This window comes from Rattus norvegicus (assembly GCF_036323735.1).
Source record: "Rattus norvegicus strain BN/NHsdMcwi chromosome Y unlocalized genomic scaffold, GRCr8 chrY_unlocalized_6, whole genome shotgun sequence".
In the NCBI taxonomy this organism is placed as follows: domain Eukaryota; kingdom Metazoa; phylum Chordata; class Mammalia; order Rodentia; family Muridae; genus Rattus; species Rattus norvegicus.
Window position 1 is genome coordinate 1,143,444 of NW_026947409.1, and position 21,323 is coordinate 1,164,766.

The window sequence follows — 21,323 nt, forward strand, 5'->3', positions numbered from 1 at the left end:
ATCCTGGGATGCATTCAATACTAGTAAGTTTATTGAACACATACTGTTCGTGTTACAAATTTTGCTTGTAATTAATTCTTTTGGTGACCCCCAAATAGATTGTAGAAATGGCTCCTGCCTTTTACAGACATATCTACAATCACCCTTGCTTGGAGAAAGGAGTTAAGTGTTATGCCTTCTTTGAATGAAGAGAAAGCCCTAAGGCTACACTCCTCAGAAAACAAGAAATCAGAAACTGTAGGAAGAAATATGCATCTAGGCAACAATAAATGTTCCAAGCTAACCTGTGCAGTAAAATAATGTATGGAAAATGCCACTCCTTTATTATTAGTATTATTAATCATTGTTTTTGTTTTCATTGCAAATATTAACCACTTTCCAGTCCCTGTTAATAAACCACCCCACAGTATCCTCCTCCACTTTGTCTCTAAGAGGGTGCCTCCCCAAATCTCCCACTCATTCTTGCCTCACCCCTCTAGAATCACTCTTCTCTGGGACATCAAGCATCTAAAGGCCAAGTGCTTCCCCTTCCACTGATGTGAGATGAGGCAGTCCTCAGCTACATATGTAGGGTACCAGACCATATACATTCTATGGTTGGTTGTTAGGGCCATGGGAGCTCTGAGGTGTCTGCTTAATTGATATCGTTATTCGACCTCTAATTACAATCCCCTTCAGCTCCTTCAGGCCTTCCCCTACATCTTCCATTGGGATCTCTAGGCTCAGTTCAATGGTTGGCTGTGCTGGCAGAGCCTCTCAGAGGACAGGCATATCAGACTCCAGTTTGCAAGCAGATCTCAAGATCAGCAACAGTGTCCAGTTTGGTGTCTGCAGATCTCTGGATGGCCTTTCCTTCAGCCTCTGCTGCATTTTTGCCCTGCATTTCCACTAGACAGGGATAACTGTGATTTAATAAGAGATGGGTGAGTTGTCCCATTCTTGCACTGTGGACCGTGTCTATCTACTGCAGGTGGTGTCTTCAGGTTCAGTATCACTGTTGTTGTGTATGTTGGCTAATGTCATCAATGTTAGGTCCAGGGAACCTGTCACATCCTTAGTATCTGAGAAATTCAAGAGATTACCCCCTTACCAGTGAGTGAATGCCATGTGCCTTTATTTGTGTTAGGTTTACTTCACTCAGGATGATATTTTCTAGTTTCATCCATTTGCCTATGAATTGCCTGAAGTCATTCTATTTAATACCTCAGTACCACACCATTGTGTAAATGTACCACCTTATCTGTTTCTCTTTTGAGGGACATGTGGGCTCTTTCCAGCTTCGGTCCTTTATAAACAAGGCTGTTATAAACATAGTGGTGTATGTGAACTTGTTGTAGGTTGGAGCAAGTTTTGGATATATGCCATCGAATGGTACAGCTGGGTCCTCAAGTAGTAAATACTACGTTCAATTTTCTGAGGAACCTCCAGCCGGTTTCCAGAGTGGTTTAAAGAGCTTGCAATTTCAACAGTGACAGAGTGTTCCTTTCTCTCCACATCCTTGCCAGCCTCTTTTGTCACCTGACATTTTTATCTTAGCCATTCTGAGTGGTATGAGGTATTATCTCAGGATTGTTTTGATTTGCTTTTCCCCAAGGACAAAGGATGTTGAAAATATCTTTAGGTGCTTCTCAGCCATTCAATATTCATCAGTTGAGAATTTTTGTGTTTAGAACTGTAGTCCACTTTTAAATAGTGTTATTTGGTTCTCTGAAGGATAGCTTATTGAATTTTTTGTATATATTGTAGATTAGTGCTCTATCGGATATAGGATTTTTAAATATCTTTTCCCAAGATGTTAGTTGCTGTATGGAAGTAATGACAGTGTCCTTTGCCTTACAGAAACTTTGAAATTTTATGAAGTTTCATTTTTTAATTTTTGATCTTAGAACAAAAGACTTTGGTGTTGTATTCAGGAAATTTTCCCCAATTCTAAAGTGTTCAAGGCTTTTCCCTGCTTTTTCATCAGTTAGTTTCAGTGTATCTGGTTTTATTTGGAGGTCTTATTTTTAAATATTTTTTTAACTTGAGTATTTCTTATTTACATTACCAGTGTTATTCCCTTTCCAGTTTTCCAGGCAAACATCCCACTAAGCCCTCCCCCTGCCTTTATGGGTGTTCCCATCCCCACCCTCCCTCCATTGACACCCTCCCCCAACAATCACATTCACTGGGGTTTCAGTCTTACCAGGACCAAGTGCTTCCTGTTCCACTGGTGATCTTTATGTGGAGGACTTTAATCCACATTTACTTAAACTTTGTACAAGGACATAAGAATGGATTAATTTGCATTCTTCTACATTCTGCCCTTCAGGTGAAACAGCACAATTTTTTAAAAAATGCTATCGTTTTTTCCACTGAATGGTTTTAGATCTTTTATCAATTTCCAAGTGGCCATAGCTGTGTGGGTTCATTTCTGCATCTTCAATTCTATTCCATTTATTTACCTGCCTGTCTCAATACCAATACATTACAGTTTTTCATCACCATTGCTCTGTAACACAACATGAGCTCAGGGATGGTGATTTCCCCAAAATGCTTTTATTTTTGAGAATAGTTTTCTCTATCCTGGGATTTATTTTATTCCAAATAAATTGGCAAACTGTCATTTTTATGTCTGTGAAGAATTCACTTGTAATATTGATGGGGATTGAATTGAATCTGTAAATTGCTTTTGGCAAAATGGACATTTTCACAACATTTGTCCTGTCAATACACAAGCATGGGAGATCTTTCTAATTTCTGAGACCTTCAATTTAATTCTTCAGAGACATGTGTTCTTGTCATATATATCTTTCACTTGCTTGGTTAGAGTCACACTGAAGTATTTCATATGCTTTTTGACTATTGTCAAGTGTGTCATTTCTGTAATTTCTTTCTCAGTCTATTTCTCTTTTGAGTAGAGTACTGATTTGTTTGAATCAATTTTTTACCCTGCCACTTTGCTAAAGTTGTTTATTAGGCTTATAAATTCACTGGTGGAAATTTTGGGGCCAATTAAATATACTACCACATCATCTGCACATAGTGACATTTTGAATACTTCATTTGCAATATTAGTCTGTTTACCTACATTTGTTGTCTAATTACTCTGGCTAGGACTTCGAATACTATATTGAAAAGGTAGGGAAAGAGTTGGTGTCCTTGTCTAGTTCCTGATTTTAGTGGGATTGCATTAAATTTCTCTCCATTTAGTTTGATGCTGGCTACTGGTTTGCTGTATATTGCTTTTACTGTGCTTCAGTATGGTCCTTGAATTTAAGATATTTCCAAGACTTTTAACTGTAAAATGCTTTCTCAGCATCTAATGAGATAATTAATTGTTTTCTTTTCTTTGAATTTGTTTTTATAGTGGGATTAGTTTGATTAGTGATCAGGTTCTGTATATTAAACAATCCCAGTATCTCCAGGATGAAGCCTACTTGATCATGATGGATAATTGTTTTGATGTGTTCTTGGATTTGGTTTGAAAGAAATTTACTGAGAATATTTGCAGGGATATTCATGAATAAATTGGTCTGAAATTCTCTTTTTTTGATGGGTCTTTGTTTGCTTTAGTTATAAGCATAACTATGGCATCAGAGAAAGAATTGTGTAATGTTTCTTCTATTTCTAGATTGTTGAATAGTTTGGAGAATATTGGTATTAGGTATTCTGTGAAGGTCTGAGAGAATTCTGTACTAAACCTTTCCAGTCCTGGGATCTTTGGTTGGGAGATATTTAATGACTGCTTCTACTACTTTATGAGTTATGGGAGTATTTAGATGGTTTATCTGATCCTGATTCAACTTTGGTAACTTGTATCTGAATAGAAAATTATCCATTTATTCCTTACTTTCCCGTTTTTTTAAGCATAGGCTTTTATAGTAGGATCTGATAATTTTTCGAGTTTTCTCATTTTCTATGGTTATATCTCTATTTCAATTCTGATTTTGTTATTTTTAATTTGAATACTAAGGATTTGCCTATTTCTGGATTTTTCAAAGAACCAGCTCCTGGTTTTGTTGATTCTTTATATAATTCCTTTTGTTTCTACTTGGTTGATTTCAGTCTGGAGTTTGATTATTTCCTGCTGTTTAGTCCTCTTGGTGTATTTGGATTTGTATTGGTTCTGAGATTTCAGGTGTTCTGTCAAACTGCTAGTGGATCATAGCAATTGTTTCTTTGTGGAGGCTCTCAGAGCTATGAGTTTTCCTCTTAGCATTTCTTTTTTGTGTTCCCAAGTTATGACTTCATTTTCATTAAATTCAAAAGTGTCTTTAATTTTTTCTTTATTTCTTCCTTGAACAAGTTCTCCTCGAGTAAATCATTCCTGAGCTACCATGTATATGTGGGTCTTTGGTTGTTCTTGTTGTTATTGAAGACCATTCTTAGTGTTTAGTGATCTCATAGGATGCAAGGGATTAATTCAGTCTTCTTGTATTTGTTGAGGCCTGTTTTGTGATGGATCATATTGTCAGTTTTGGAGAAGGTACTATGTGGGACTGAGAAGAAAGTGTCAGAAGCCATGACTGGACAAGCTAATAACTGGCAGGTGATCATCCTCAGATGAACAGCATCAGATTACTTTATAATCCACAACTGGTACACCCTTATTAAGCAAGGCTGTAATGGATTCATTTTGGGAAAGTTTCCTGCTATTAAAATGCTATTCCTGTTGTTATTATTAGACATATATAACAATAATTGAGTTATAGCACCTTTGGAGCACATCTCTGCAGGCCTATGAAGTTGTACTGTCCCGTAGTGTTAGTATACAGAATAGTAGATGAATTCTTTAGTCTTAATAACGATCCTACAATAAATCTTAAAATTATATCAATGGTTATTAAGCTCTTTTATAGTGGGACTGCTATAAGTCTCTTTCTATTAGTCAAAATTCCAGTGACAACTCTGCCAGTCTCCCAGGTGTCACCATTTAACTGTTCTGAGAGAGTAAACAGACTTAATCCTACTCAGAACACATTGCAAGAGGTTCCAAAACAGTTATCAAGAGTCAAACAAAGAGATCAAACGATTTGGTACAGGTGAAAGGACACAAGATAAGATATTGACTGGGTTTTTCAATATATAACTTCACTAACAACTATGGTTTAGGATCTTCAGTGAGCCTGTGGAGCTGACACTCGTGATGAATGTTTAGCCAGATAATTACTTCTGATGGATAATCGTGATGTCATGCCCCACCACCATGATGTCATGTCCCACACCCATGATGTCCCGCCCCCTTCCCAGTGATGTCATGCCTGAGTCCCTTGCTAGAATGGTTGCATCTATTCACCAGGTAGCATTCTGAATGCTGCCCTGGAACCACACTCCTCCAGGCTCCTACCATTTATACTCCCTCCTTCTATCCTCTCCCCTTCTTATCTGAGAGAGTGGAGGACCCCTCTGGGTTCACCCTCTCCCCTGGCACATCAAGTCTCTACTCAACTAGATTCATCATCTCCCACCAGGTCCTGAAAACGCAGCCCGGGTAGGAGAACAGGATCCACAGACAAGCGACTGGTTTAGTGACCCCACCTGAAGATCATTGTGCTCCTCTGTCTCTGTCTGCCCTTCCCTCAGCCCTTCAGTGAGACTCACTGAGCTCCATTCGATATTTGGCCGTATGTCTGTGCACCTGTGTCAGTCGGTTGCTCCGTTGAGTCTTGCAGAGGACAATAATGCTACCCTCCTGTCTGCAAACATAAGAAAGGACCATTAATAATGTCAGGGTTTGCCGTTTGCCCATAGGATAAGTCTCACATACGGCCACTTACCTTGTCGCCATTCCCTCATTTCCTCTTCCATTTCTGTACTTGTGTTTCTTATAGAGAGGACAAATTCTGGGTCAAAATTTTGGGAGTGTGTTTGGGTTATTATCCTTCCACCTTGGGTCCTCTGTGGCTATGGAAAGTGACCATTTCAGTACCCGTATCCCCACTGCTACGAATCTCAGCTAAAGTCACCCTCATGGATGCTGGGGTAGCCTCACACATCCCAGATTGCAGGCAAATAATACAGATATCACCCACCCTGGACAGTCACTGATTTCAGTTTATTCTCTTGGCCCTCTGTCCCTCTTGCCCGTCTCTCCCAAGAAATGATTCTCAAACCCCATTTCCCTTCCCATCCTCTCACCACCCAATCCTTTCCTTCCATCTGCCTACTCTCATTATTTTATTCATCTTTCTGAGTGAAATTTAAGCATTTTCTTAGGCCTTTCTTCTTGTTTAGCTTCTTTGGTTCCATAGATCGTAGCTTGTATATTCTGTACTTTATGGCTAATACCTTCTTTTAAGTGAATATGTACATGTTATTTTGTGTCTCAATTACCTCATTCAGAACAATACTTTCTCATTCCATCTACTTGACTACATCCTCACAATGTACTTATTTTCATAGCTGCATAGTATTCCATACTATAAATGAACCACATTTTCTGTAGCCATTCTTTGGTTGAGGGGCATCTGGGTTATTTCTATTTCCTTCTTATTATGAAGAAAGCAGTAAGGAAACTTATGGAGCACATGTCCTTGAGGTATGGCAGAGGTCTTTTCAGTTATAAGGCCAGGAGTAGTATAGCTAGGTATATATATATATATATATATATATATATATATATATATATATACATATATATATATATATATATATATATATATATATTGGTTTATATGCAACTTAAACAAAGTTTAACTCCATGTGTAGCTCACAAGTTAATGTGAAATGCTGAGGGCAGAATTTTTTACACTTCAGTTTGCTTATATGGTGAATCACTTTGATCGATTTTCATAGACTGAACCACTCCTGCAGCTACAGGAGGAAGCCTACTAGATGTCACTGGATGGAATATTCATGTGTCCTTGGATTTTGTTTTCTATAATTTTACCTAGTATTTTTTCCACCTATGTTCTTAAGGGAAGTTCGTCTGAAATTCTTGCTGTGTTAAGTCCTTTTGTGATTTAGGTGTCAGGGTGACTGTGCTGTCAAGGAATAAGTTTGGCAATTTTCCTCCTCTTTCTGTTTTTTGGAGTATGTTGAGAATTCTTTGAAAATCTGGTAGGACTCTGTGCTCAAACAATCTGGCCTTGTGGCTCTTTCAGTGGGGAAACTTTTAATTACTCTTTTGTCTCTTTAGGTGTTGTAGAGCTATTTACATAGTTTATCTTACCTCAGTTTACATGTGGTCAGTGTTATCCATCTACAAAATCATCCATTTCATTCAGAGCTTCAAATTGTGTAACCACCAGGTTTCTGAAGTGAGACCTAAGGATTTTGTGACTTTCATCAGTGTCCATCGATGTGGCTCCCTGATCATTTCTGATTTGGATGCTATTTCTCCTCCTAGTACATTATCTGTCTTAGGGTTTGTCTGTCTTGTTGATGTTCCCAAGGAACCAGCTATTTTTTTTCTTTGTTGATCTTTGTATTCTTTGTTTCTGATGTACCACTTTCACCCCGAGTCTGATTATTTCTTGCTGTCTCCTCCTTTAATATGTATTTGCTTCTTTTTATTTTAGAGACTTAGGGTGTGCTGGGAAGTTGCTAGTGTTGGTTCTCTCTGGTTTCTTCATGAAAGCGCCTTGTGCTGCATATGCATGTTCCTCTTAGCAATGCTTTCCTTATTTCCCTTAAGTTTGGAGAAGCTGTGCCTTCATTTTCTTTGAATTCTAGGAATGCTTCTTTTTTATGTCTTCTCTGAACTGATGGTTCTTCAGTTGCGAGTTATTGAATTTCAATGAGTTTATACACTTTTTCTTATTGTTGAAGTCCAGTTTTAATCCATTGTCATCTGAGAAAATACAATGGTTAGCACAGTCTTTCTGTATCCCTTGTGGCCTTTTTAGAGTGTGAGAACATGGTCAGTTTAGGATAAGGTTCCATGAGGTACTGAAAGGAGAGTGTTTACTTTTGTATTCAGGTGAATTATTATGTAGATATCAGTGAGGTCAACTTAATTGAACCCCGTGTTAGTTACATCATTTTTTTTTAATTTCTGTCTCAATGGCCTGCCCTTGGTAAGAGTAGGACATTGATATTCCCTACTACTCATTTGTGAGGTTCGATTTGATATTTAAGCTTCAGCAATATTGCTGCCTTTGTCTTTGGCATATAGACATCTAGAATCGAGATGGCATTTTGGTGGATTTTTCTTCTGATGCATATGAATTGTCCTTCCCCAACTCTATTGATTACTTTTGGTTGCATGTCTGATTTGCTGGATGTTAGAATATCTACGCCATTTGTTTCTTGTGTCTATTTGCTTGGAAAAGCTTTTCAAACACCTTTGTATGAGGTTGTGTCTATCTCAGTTGCTGGATTGTGTTTCTTGAGTGCAACAGAAGGATAGATCCTGTTTTTAAATCCATTGTGATAGCCTGTGTTCTTTTACTATTGAGTAGAGGCCATTAATGCTTAAAGGCATTAATGAGAAGTGATATTTAGTTCATTCTATTTTGATGTTGTCGAAGCATGGTTATTTTTTTTTTTGATTGCATGTTTTTTGGTTTTTGTTTTTTCGATTGGGATGTTTGAGTGTGTATGTGAGTATTAGATATGTTCTGTAGGGTGCATGGCTTTTTTTGTTAACATGTTTCGTTTTTGTTTTTTGGAGGAGCTGTTAGAGTATGTGTGTGAATATGAGAACACTTCTGTAGGTTATGCTGTGCAATTATTAATTTCTAGTGGGAGGCAGGGATGGTTCAATTTCTGAAAATTCATCAATATAATGCACTACCTAATGAAAATAAAAGAAAAAAATCACATGATAATCTGATTAGATGCTGAAAAGGCTTGCAAAAATATTCGAAACCCTTTTCATGTTAAAAGGATAAGAGCGAGCAGGGATACCAGTCCTATGCAGAAACATAATAGAAGCAATGAGCTGCAAGTCGGTACCCAACATCAACCTAAATGGAGAGAAACATAAAGCAATTCCATTAAAGTCAAGGACAATGTAAGGATGCCCACTATCAGTAGAGTATTTGAAATTCTATCCATGGTAAAAGAATGGTTCAAATTTGGTTCTGACATGGAGTATGGCCAAGGCCTGAGAAAAAGAAATGGCATAGAGATTTAGAACTCCTGGGTTATGGCCCACTCTTCAGCACAGCCTCATTGGACCTTGGTGAGTCATGAACCCAACGAGGACTTCATGCAGAGTGTTGCTCGGTTATACCACTCATATCCCTCTTAATCTAAGAAGTGCATGAAAATCCTCATGGAGATTCCCACCACTCAAAAGGCAGCACCATTGGTATTGGTAATAACAGTGGTCAAGGTCTTTTAGGGATTGCCTCTGGGGCAGATCAGTGCTTTCATCATTGCCTGAAGAAATGTACAATGGTCAGAGACGACCACAACCCTTAAAAAGCTTTTGGGAAAATAAAATTGTTCGTGAAGCTGGCTAAGATGTTTTCACTACTGTCTCTGATGTAAAATATATATATATATATATATATATATATATATATATATATATATATATATATATATATATATGGAACAATTTGAAGTTCGGAAAGGCTGGGACCTTTTAAGGTCAGGGATCAAGAACAATGGTGGTACAGGTAATGGTGTGACTGTCACAGAAGCTGGACTGTTGATGACTGATTTCTGACCCAGTTTTACCCTCAGCTTCCTGATAAGATTTAATAAGGATTTCCAATCACAGACGTATATTCTGATCATTTAAAGCAGATATGACGTTTTTATACAGATGTTTAGATTTCTTTTTTTTTTTTTAAGATTCTTATGAGGGTACTTTTAATGATAAATAATACAATACTTAACCATTGCTCTAGAAATTCAAATTGCTGCCTACAGTGAAGGGAAACCAACTGAAAAAAGTACTTTGTTTGTTCTTTGTTACTTTATAACAAATTGCTTACTTATGAAGTTACGTTGGCCTTGGGAGTAATTTGTTTTCTCTACATGTATTATGTAATACTAGGTCTCATACAGTGTTGGGTACCACTTTTTTCACCATCAAGCAGGAGAAGAAAATTAGTACATGTTCACATTTGCAATTTTTAACGGATTGAAAGATTTCACTAGGATATCAAAGCTACTTGTTGTGGTTTGCCCTGAAGTTATCTGTATTTTGATGCTAAATCCACTGGCCCAAGGATAGTTGCCTAGTCTTGTACTCAGAACTCAGGTGACTTCACAAGAACCACCTCCCATTGAATTTGTAAAGTACATGTGAGGGGCAGGAACAGGATAGAAGGAATCCTGTCATTGGAGGAGAAGGAAGGATGGGCGGGAGAGATGTTTGAAAGGAGAGGAGGAGACTAGAGGAAAAGGGAGAGACAGCAAGAGGAGAGGGTGAGAAGCCATTGAAGGTGAAGTCAAGATTCTGCTCTCTGTATTTACAGGTTGGTATTAATGTTCCTAAGGGATAGATGGTAAAGTGCTTTGTTTGTTTAAGTGGGCAATTATATCTTATTAATTGGGTCAAAATTATTGTGTTGTGTGTTCTTTTACATGAGGGTTTGAGGATAGGAAAGTGTGTGGCAGCAAGAGACACTGGGCAGCCAAGGAGTGGGGATGTGTTTTCCCAAAGATATCTACCAGATATCATGGGACAATATGGTGCCAGTGCTAGCGGGGTAAAAGGCAACATTACTTTTTTCTTTTCTCTTTTTACAACAGATCATGAACCAAGGTGATGATCAAGAATCCAATAGCATTCCTTAGAGTTTACTGAAAAGTTTTATTTTCTAAGTAAGAGGACACAGGCTCTATGTTAAGGCATGTGATAACTTAAGGCCAGGAATTCAAACAATGAAAAAGGGAAGCAGCCTGTACTGACAGGCTGTAGGTCCGCTGCTCTGTGATAAGTAAGGGCAGCTCAGAGAGTTAAGAGAGTAAAGCTGCTTTTTAAAGAAAGTTGTTTAGAAAGTTTTTCAGGATACTCATATTCTTTTTAAGGTGGGCTCCAAGTGAATTTTGGGATTAAATCCTAGCTACACAAGGTACTTCATTATTAAAGGTATTATTAAAAAGTGATAAAATTTGGTTTTAGAAAGAAGAGTGTAGGGACATTTCCTGACACAGGGGGGATTTTCATAAAAGCTTCAGAACTTAGATAAGGAAAAATTAGTCACTACCACCAAGTTGAGAGTTGTGATAAATGTCTGTAACAGCAGGCAGAGTGAATGCAGACATATATTGTAGAAGTTATTAAGGTTAAAGAAAAATCTGTGGCTCCGGGTAGAGAGCTTAAGTGATGGATATATTTTGGGCTAAAGCCCTGAGTTTTAAGTTGCATATTGATTTTAGAATTGATAGAATGTTGTGGTTTGCCTTGAAATTTTCTCTGAATTTGTTAAATAAAGGCAAGAGTGTGAGATTTGGACAGAGGGAAAAGTCAGGAGCAAGAGGGGGATTAGATTCAGAGAATAGGGTTAGAGAGAACAGTTGCTGACAGTTGAGCCAGTGGAACCTGAGCAGGAGGGGGAGAGGATGGAACAGTTGGGACTGTGAAGGGAGGAGAAGGAAGCAAGGAGGAGAAGGGAATGGTTTAGAGATAGGATGGGGAACTGAGAAGTGTTAGAAGAGACAGGAGATGGAGATAGGGGAGGAGAAGGAAGCTAGGAGGAGAAGGGAACGGTTTAGAGACAGGATGGGGAACTGAGAAGAGTTAGAATTGACAGGAGATGGAGAGAGGGGAGAAGCTAGGAGTCTTTGAAAGAGAAAGAGAAACTAAAGCATGAAAGGGTTGATATATTTGGGAGAGTGAGTAAAGAAAGAGAGAGAGAGAGGAGAAGCAAGGAGTCGTTGTGGGAGAAGCTGGAGACTTGGTAAATAAAGGGTGCAAGGGATAGATGGTACCGGGCTTTGTATGATTAAGTGGGCAATTATATCTTACCAATTGGAAATAAGATTATTGTGTGGTGTGTTTTTATATGTAAGAGTCTCACTGTAAGAAAGTGTGTGGCTGGGCTGTGTTTCTGCCAAGATATCCAGCAGATATCTGGGGCACTGAGGTGTGGAACCCAAGCAGGGTAAACCAACCAGGGAAAAACATTTACTGTTTCATTTTTATTTTTTATTTTTTATTTTTATTAATTTTTACAACAACAATAGAAGGTGTTTAAGTTTGTTTTAAGGAGAGTAAAGAGACTACCTGAATCACGTGGTGATTTTCATCTGTGGTTTGAAACTTAGATAGGGAAAAATTGGTCTTATTTTGCAGTTTGTGTCTGACACTGATATCTGGGAGATAGAATTGTTTCTAGTTGAGACTTCATCATCTCAGTCTTTTCACTAGTAATAATCTGAGTTCCATTCCTTGACAGTGACCTTTTAGATTTCTGAATCAGTAGGTGTGATTAGGTGGCAGATTTCTTTACTTTAATTTCTTTTATTTTTTTTAGCAAATTTTATTCCTTTTTTCAATTGGATAATTCTATATTTACAATTCAAATGTTATTTCCTCCCCAATTTCCGGCCCATAAGATCCCTAAACTGTCCCTCATCCCATTTCTACAATGTCCCTTACTGCTCCTTGTCATTCCCTTGAACTGGGAGTCAAAACCAGGGAGGATGAAGGGCTTCTCCTGTTGATGCACAAAAAAGCCATCCTTTGCTACATATCCAGTTGGAGCCATAGGTCTGTCCATTTAGTCTTTGAATATTGGTTTAGACCCAGAAAGCTCTGGTTCATTGGCATTGTTGTTCTTATGGGGTTGAAAACCACTTCAGCTCCTTTAATTCTTTCTCAAAATATACCAACAAGAGGTCTGTTTTCAGTTCACTGGTTTGCCACTTGCATTCACTTCTCTGCTTGACAGGTTCTTCCTGTGTCTCTCAGGGAAGATCTATATCAGCTTCCTTGCAGAATGCATTGCTTAGCTTTATCAACATTATCTAGTTTTCGTGGCTAGTAAATATACATTTGTTGGCTCGTACAGCTGGTTAGGTGCAATTTTAAAATGGATTCTGCACAACTAGGTAAAGATTTTATAATCCACAAATGAATATGACCAATAGACTCCCTCCTTTTCATATAAACATATTGGTATTGAGGTTTTAGTGGACCTAAAGCCATTCCTCTCACAGCCGATCCTTCTGAATATTGTTTGGCCTGTAGAAATAATCATGGTAGAACATCCATAACCCTCAAGTCAGGGACTGGGAACACAGGAAGGTAGATATGTGAGAACTGATATCTAATGGGACTAGAGAACTGCATTCTATACTCCATGGTGTTTTTTGCATTACTGATTTCTGGTAATTTTTGGATAAAATAAGGTTTAGGGAGTTTATTCTTTGAAGTAGGTACATAATATTTAAATTATTATACTCTATAGCTGAGTCCCCTTTGTTGAAAAAATCATTTAAAAAATTGGAATTGGAAAACAGAAGTTTTGAGTACACATTCAGGAATATATTTATAAAGTCCCCTATCAAGGAATGTAAAATAAGAAAATGTAATGTGAAATTCATTCAATTAAGGTCTGTAGAAAAAATATTGGCTTGTGGAAAACATAGAAAACCTAGGAAATTGAATTGTATGTCAGAGGAATGGAATTGGGAATAAAATGATTGTCCAGAAGAATCTATTTCACCCCATGTTCCTAGATCTTTTCTCTGTATGCCCAGTGCCTGACCTTCTACATTTACAGCATGTATACACTAATGAAGCAAGAAGTAGTATCTAACTTTAGGGAGATGTAGTATGTAAAGGTGTCCATTGTATAACCAATTCTATATGGGTGATCCCCTTCCCATCCTCCCCCCATTACCTCCAGCCCCCCAACAATCACGTTCACTGGGGATTCAGTGTTAGAAGGACAAAGGGCTTCCCCTTCCACTGGTGCTCTTACTAGGATATTCATAGATGCCTATGAGGTCACAGTCCAGGGTCAGTCCATGTACAGTCTTTGGGTAGTGGCTTACTCCCTGGAAGCTCTGGTTGATTGGTATTGTTGTTCATATGGGGTCTCGAGCCCCTTTAAGGTCATCCAGTCCTTTTTTTGATTCTTACAACGCAGTTCCCTTTCTCAGATCATTGGTTTGCTGCTGGCATTCACCTATGTATTTGCTGTATTCTGACTGTGACTCTCAGGAGAGATTTACATGTGGTAACTGTCAGTCTGAATTTCTTTGCTTCATCGATCTTTTCTAATTGGGTGACTGTATATGTATAGGCCCCATGTGGGGCAGGCTCTGAATGGGTGTTCCTTCTGCCACTCATTTGATCTTTGCCTTCCTATTCCATGCCAAGTGTATTCTGGTTCCACTTTTAAAGAAGGAGTGAAGCATTCGCATTTTGATCATCTGTCTTGAGTATCACGTGTTCTGTGCATCTAGGATATTTCATGCATTTGGGTTAATAGACACTTATCAATGAGTGCATACCATGTGTGTTTTTCTGTGATTGGGTTACGTCACTCAGGATATTTTGCAGTTCGATCAATTTGCCTATGAATTTCATGAAGGCATTGTTTTTGATAGCTGTGTAATATTCCATTGTGTAGATGTACCACATTTTCTGTATCCATTCCTCTGTTAAAGGGCATCTGGGTTCTTTCGATCTTCTGGAAAGTATAAATAAGGCTGCTATGAAAATAGTAGAACACGTGTCTTTTTATATGTTTGGGCATCTTTTGAGTATATCCCCAAGAGAGGTATAGCTGGATCCTCAGGTAGTTCAATGTCCAATTTTCTGAGGAACCTCCAGACTGATTTCCAGAAGGGTTGTACAAGTCTGCAATCCCACCAACAATGGAGGAGTGTTCTTCTTTCTCCACATCCTTGCCAGCACTTGCTGTCCCCTGAGATTTTGATCTTAGCCATTCTCACTGGTGTGAGGTGAAATCTCAGGGTTGCTTTGATTTTTATTTCCCTTATGACTAAAGATGTTGAACATTTCTTTAGGTGTTTCTCTGCCATTCCATGTTCATCAGCTGTGAATTCTTTGTTTAGCTCTGAACCCCATTTTTTAATAGGGTTATTTGACTCCCTGTGGCTGTCTAACTTCTTGAGTTTGGAGATTATATATATATATATATATATATATATATATATATATATATATATATATATATGCCCTCTATCTGTTGTAGGATCGGTAAAGATCTTTTCCCAATATGTTGGTTGCTGTTTTTTCCTAACCACAGTATCCTTTGCCTTCAAAAGCTTTTCAGTTTTATGAGATCCCATTTGTTGATTCTTGATCTTAGATCATAGGCCATGGTTTCTTCAGGAATTTTTCTCCAGTGCCCTTGTTTTCCACACAGCATGCACTTCTTAGCATCATCAATCTTATCTAATTTTGGTGTCTGAAATATATATAGAAAATGTATGCACACACACACACACACACACACACACACACACACATTTTGCTGGCTCCTACAGCTAGGATGTTGGGTGGAATTTTAACATGTTTTCTGGGAAACTAGGTCATGAATGTAGAATCACCAAATGACAATGTCAAATAGACTCCCTCCTGTTCTTATGAAACTATTGAAGTTGAGGTTTATCTTGACCTCAAGTGATTTTTCTCCCTGCCCATCCTCCTGAATCTTATGTTTTACCAGAAGAAAGAATCGGGGTAATTTATTTAAAACCCTCAAGTCTGTCCCTGTGAACTCAGGAATTCAGATATTAGAGTACTGATATCTGATGGGACTACAAGAAACATAATCTGTACTTCACTTTGTCCTTTGCTTTACTGATGTCTGGTAATATTGGGATAAAATTATGATTTGGGAGTTTATCATTTGAATTAGGTACACTATATTTAAAGTCTTAGATTTACTCTATAGCTCGACCCTCTTTGTTGCCAAAATCAGTGCAAAAAATGAATTGAAAAATACAGTTTTTGAGTACACAAATATATATATATATATACAAAGGAATATATACAAAGTCTCCAATAAAAGAAGTACAATAAGAAAGTGTAATACAATATTCAGTCAAAATACTGTAGGGCAAATTCTGTCCTTTAGGAAACAGAGAAAACCTAGGAAATTGCACTGTATGTCACAGGAATTGAACTGGGAATAAAATTATTATCCAGAAGTATCTCCTCTACTCTGTGTGTCTAGATCATTCTACCCCTGCCAAGACCCTGACTAACTTTGTCCATTCAGAACATGTAAACAGTAATGAAGCAAAGGGAAGTCTCTAGCTTTAGAGAGACAGAGTACATAAAGGATTCCCCTGTGTTACAGGGCACATACCTGGAAACGGCACTCTCGAAACTGCTCAATGTAAAGAAAGCTGTTTAGAGGTAGGCCATGGAAATTCTCAGTTACATCATCATTAGGCCCTCCATGAAAAAATCTCTTGTATCTTGGAGATCCCTAGTTTCTCCTGTGATATCATGTTGTCATGTCTGCAATGCCTCTCGTATATTCCTTCAGTACCTATAGGTTTTACTAATTGGCCTCTATTTCAGAGGAAACATCAATTTGGGAGTAAGAATAAAGAGGATGAAAAGCTCAGAGATGGGGAGAATGAAGATGGACTTCTGTCTTGGTATAAAAAAAAGGAAGAAATATGTCCACCCAGAGAAATCTCACTGAGTCCTTGGTAGGAGTTGAGTAGTTACCTTGAAGAGATAGAATTGATCTGAGCCTTCCACACATGGGATCAGGAGCTCGGAGCTCGGAGCGTGTCAGAAGCATCTGGACTTCCCTGCTTCAAGTGGTTCCTGTTAGTCAGAGAGTTTATATCATTAATATCTTTATCCCAAAAACCAGGCGTTGCGAAGGGCACTGTTCTTTTCCTTAGAGCTGATGGCTTTTATTTTTTTTTTTGCCCAGAAGAAAAAGGTCCTAAGGAAGAAGTGAAAGACAAGTATTGTCTCTTCAGCTCACAGTAAACTCCTCGATTATTTGGATACCTATAGTGCAGTTTGTCTCTGTTACTGGTATTTGGGAGAGAGACATGTTTATAGTTCATCATATCATTTTTCCACTAATATTACTCTGTCTCCCATTGCCTGGTTGTGACCCTTCAGATTTCTCAGTCAATATGTATGATTAGATGGCAGTTTTCATATCTTTAACATATTTAATTCTTTTTATTTTTTAGCAATTTTTTTGCTTTTTAATTTGATTTTTCCATATTTACATTTCAAATATTTTTGCCTTTCCCAGTTTCCTGTCCATAAGATCCCTCCCCGTCCCCCCACACTTCTTATATAATTTCCCTTTATGCCCTTTGACATTCCCTTGAATTGGTAATAAAACCTAGTTTAGACCAAGGGCATCTCCTCTATTGGTGCCCAGCAAGGACATTCTCTGCTACATATGAAGTTGGAGCCATAGGTCTATCCATGTATTATATTTGAATATTCATATAGTACAAGAAAACTCCGGTTCGTTGGCATTGTCTTTTTTATTGGACTGAAAGCTCCTTCAGCTCGTGTAATCCTTCCTCAAAAATCTACCAACAAGAGATGTGCTTTCAGTTCACTTTTTTGTTACTACCATTCACTTTTGTATTTGACATGTTCTAGCTGTGTCTCTCAGGAAAGACCTATATCCATATCTTCTGATCATGCAATTCTAAGTTTCATCAATCTTATTTAGTTTTGGTGGCTGATACACACACACACACACACACACACACACACATATATATATATACATATACATATATATATATATATATATATATCTGTATATCTATATCTATATCTACATCTACACCTGCATCTCCATCTACATCTCTCTCTCTCTCTCTCTCTCTAGAGAGAGAGAGAGAGAGAGAGATAGAGAGAGAAAGAGAGAGAGAGAGAGAGAGAGAAAGAGAGAGAGAGAGAGAGAGAGAGAGAGAGAGATTAGATGGAATTTTAACATGGATTCTGGGGAATAATGTCAAGAAAGTAGAATCTAAAAAGGACAGTGCAAAATAGATTCTCTCTTGTTCTTATGAACCTAATGAAACTGAGGACCTCAAGCCATTCCTCACCCTGCCAAACCTCGTGAATCTTATGTTTGGCCTGAAGAAAGAATCATAGTCAAGCATCCACAACACTCTAGTCTTGCCACGGGAACACAGTAAGGTAGATAATGCAGAACTGGTATCAAATGGGACTAGAGAACCGAATTCTACAGTCCATGTTGTTTTTTGCTTTACTGATGTCTGGTAATTTTGGGATAAAATTAGGATTTGTGAGTTTATCATTTCAAGTAGGTACACAATATGTACACTGTTATACTCATTCTAGAGCTGGGCCACATTTGTTTACAAAATCATTGCAGAAAAAGGAATTGGAATACGGAATTTTTGAGTACACATTCAGAAATATTTATAAAGTCCCATATCGAGGAATGTACAGTAAGAAAGTGAAACACAATATTAATTCAATTGAAGGTCCGTAGTGAAAATACTGGCCTTTGGGAAGCAGAGAAGAGAAACAAAATTGAACTGTATTTCACGAAATGTACCTGGGAATAACATTAATATCCAAAAGAATCCCATCCATTCTATGTTAAAAGACCTTTTCTACCCATTCCAAGCCCTTGACTAACTTTTTCTGTTCAGAGCATGTAATCTCATATAAAGCAAAGTGAAATCTATAGTTTTACAGAGATGGAGGATATAAAGGTTTCCACTGTGTCACAGGAGACATATCAGGAAAGGACACCCTCAAATATGGTCAATGTAAGGAAAGCTGTTCAGCAGGTAGGCCATGGCAGTTCTCAGTGATATCATCATTAGGCCTTGCCTGAAAAATCTCTTGTAACCTGGAGAGATTTTTCTTCTGTGATGTCACAATTGTTGTCATGACTTCATCTGCATCTCAGGTATTCCTTCAGTACCTCTAGGGTTCAGTAATAGGCATCTAATTCAGAATAAACATCCATTTGGGAGTAAGAACAAAGAGGATGAAAAGATCAGAAATGGGTAGAAGAAAACTGCCATTCTGTCTTTGTCTAAAAAAGGGAAGTAATATGTGTGCTTGGGAAAACTCAGTGCCTCCTTGGTAGGGGTTGACTGGTATTGCTGAACAGATAGCCTTGATCTGAGCCTTCCACATATGCAAATCAGGAGCTGGGACCCTCTCAGAAGCATCTGGACTTCTCTGTTCTTATGGTTCCTGTAAATCAGAGAGTTTATATAATCAATTTCTTCATTCCAAAACTAGTTGTTGGGAAGGGCACAGTTGTTCTCCTCAGAGCTCATGGCTTTTACTCTTTCTGCCCTGAAGAAAAAGGTACAAAGAAACAAAGAAAAGACAAGTATTGTGTCCTCAACTCAGTGTAAATGCCTCCAAGCTTTGTATACCTGTAGTGCAATTTGTGTCTGACACTGATATCTGGAAGGGATCTAGTTGAGACTTCATCATCTCAGTCTTTCCATTAGAATTACACTGAATACCATTTCCAGAAAGTGACTGTTTGGATTTCTCTGTCAATAGGTTTGATTATCTGGCAGGTTTCTTTTCTTTCTTTCAATTTTTTTATTTTTAATACAATTTTATTGCTTTTTTATTTGGATATTTCTACATTTGCATTTCAAATGTTATTTCCTTTCCCAGTTTCTTTTCCACAATTGCCATATCTAAATCCGCTAACCTTCTTATATAACCCACCTTACTGCCCGCTGACTTTGCCTTGAACTTGGAGTCAAACCCAGGCAGTACCAAGGACTTCTCCTTCCATTGGACTTCTCCTTCCATTGGACTTCTCCTTCCATTGGTGACCAACAACGCTATCCTTTGCCACTTATGCCGTTGGAGCCATAGTTCTATCCATGTATAGTCTTTGAATATTGGTTTAGTACCAGAAATCTCTGGTTCATTATGATTGTTGTTCTTATAGGGTTGAAAGCACCTTTAGCTCTTTTAATCCTTTCTCAAACTCTACCAAAAAGATGTCCGTTTTCAGTTCACTGGCAGCATAGACTACTTAGCTTCATCAATCTTATCTACATTTGGTTGCTGAGTGTGTGTGTGTGTGTCTGTGTGTGTGTGTGTGTGTGTGTGTGTGTGTGTGTGTGTGTGTGTAGAGCTGAACAATGAATTCTCAACTGAGGAATATCAACATCCTTAGCCACTAGGTAAATGGAAATAAAAAAAAATCCTGAGGTTCCACAGCACACCAATCAGAATGGCTAAGATTTATTTGGTGCCTCATACAGCTAGGGTGTTTTGTTGATTTTTAACAAGGATACTGTGAAACTAGGTCAAGAATTTAGAATCCACAAATGACTAAGCCAAAGAGACTCCATCCTATTCTTATGAACCTATTGAAGTAGAAGATTCACTGGACCTCAAGTTCCTCATCCCTCAGCCCATGACATGAACCTTATGTTTGGACTTCAGAAAGAATCATGGTAAAACATCCAAAACCCTCAAGTCTGGCCCTTGAAACACAGGAAGATAGATATTAGAGAACTGCTATCTAATGCGACTACAGAAATGTATCATATAGTCTATGCTGTCCTTTGTTTTACTAATATCTGGTAATTTTTGGATAAAATAAGGATTTGGGAGTTTATCATTTAAGTAAATACAAGATATTTAGAACTATAGAGCTGGGCCCCCTTTGTTTCAAAATCATAGCAAAAAATGGAATAGGATAATAGAACATTTGAGTACACATTCAGCAATATATATATATGTGTGTATATATATATATGTATATATATATATACATACATATATATATATTCCACTATCAAGAAATGTACAAAAAAATTTAATAAAATATTCACTAAACAAAAGGTCTGTAGGGAAAATACTGGCCTTTAGAAAAGAGAGATATCTGAGGAAATTGTACTATAAGCCAGAGGAATGGAACTAGGGATAAAATTATTATCCAGTAGAATCTCCTGCACTCCATATTCTTAGATCTTTGGGACACATGCCAAGGCCCTGACTAACTTTCTCCATAAGAGCATGTAACCACGAGTGATGCAGAGAGAATTCTGTAGCTTTAGAGAGATGGAGTACGTAAAGGTTTCCACTGTGCCAAAGGAGACAGACCTAGAAAGGACACCCTTGAATCTGGTCAATGTAAGGAAAGCTGTTCAGTAGGTAGGCCCTGCCAGTTATCAGTGACATAATAAATAGGCACCACCTGAAAAATCTGTTGTAACTGGAGATCCCTAGCTTCTTCTGTGATGTAACAAGTATTGTCCTGACAGGAACTGCCTCTCAGATATTCCTTCAGTACCTCTCCAGTTTACTAATAGGCCACTTATTCAGAGAAAGCAGCCATTTGGGAGGGAGTACAAACAGGATGAAGAGATCAGAGAAGAGAGGAAGGAAGCTTGCCTTCTGTCTTAGTATTAAAAAAATGAAGAAATAAGTGGTACTGGGAAACTTCAGAGAGCCCTTGGTAGGGGTTGAGTGGTATCACTGAAGAGAT

General features: G+C 37.9%; 1 long non-coding RNA gene across 1 annotated transcript in view; it reads right to left on the bottom strand.

Annotated features, from left to right (window-relative positions):
- Positions 1-2,175: 2,175 nt before the first annotated feature.
- LOC134484770 (uncharacterized) overlaps positions 2,176-21,323 on the bottom strand; it is a 28,617-nt gene continuing 9,469 nt past the window's right edge. The window contains exons 2-3 of the long non-coding RNA XR_010062543.1: positions 16,550-16,651; positions 2,176-5,678 (exon numbers count right to left, since the gene is read on the bottom strand). This is a non-coding gene — a long non-coding RNA (uncharacterized LOC134484770). The remainder of the gene's footprint in view (positions 5,679-16,549; positions 16,652-21,323) is intronic.